Below are 773 nucleotides of genomic sequence, written 5' to 3' on the forward strand. Positions count from 1 at the left end.
CTGACTGGCCTTCGTAGGATTTTCGAGCGAGATTGTTGCCAGTGCCCCTGGACTGGCTCTTGTGTGGGTGGCACATAAAAGACACCATTTTGAGCATGGCCGTTGCCAGTACCGCCTGACTGGCCTTCATGCGGGTGACACGTAAAAGCACCCACTACACTCTCTGAGTGGTTGGCGTTAGGAAGGGCATCCAGCTGCAGAAACTCTGCCAAATCAGATTGGAGCCTGGTGTTGCCATCCTGTTTCACCAGTCCTCAGTCAAATCGTCCAACCCATGCTAGCATGGAAAGTGGACGTTAAACGATGATGATGATGATGATTATTATTAAGGGGACAAGCCGGCAGAATTGTTAGCACGCCAGGTGAAATGCTTAGCGGTATTTTATCTGTCGCTATGTTCTGAATTCAAATTCTGCTGAGATTGACTTTGCCTTTCATCCTTTCGGAATCAATAAATTAAATACCAGTTGCATACTTGGGTCGATCAAGTGGCAGTGACGATTGCATTCATTAAGAGAGGCCCTCACTAGTTGCTCCAGCTGGCAAAAATGAAAATTACCGTAAATCCTCGAGTATAGTTCGCCCTTGAGTATAATACGCGAGGGATTTTTAGGAGGTTGTGTACCTCTGAAAAGCCTAAACCTTGTGTATAATACGCACCCCTTCTCTAACTTGAGTCAAGGAGGTCTATATAACGTCCTTGGTTTGTAAACGTATAATAACTAACGTCCTTTATTATTATTGTATATATAACATAATGCAAACATGTAGCA

The sequence above is a fragment of the Octopus bimaculoides genome, chromosome 27 (assembly GCF_001194135.2).
Source record: "Octopus bimaculoides isolate UCB-OBI-ISO-001 chromosome 27, ASM119413v2, whole genome shotgun sequence".
NCBI lineage: Eukaryota > Metazoa > Mollusca > Cephalopoda > Octopoda > Octopodidae > Octopus > Octopus bimaculoides.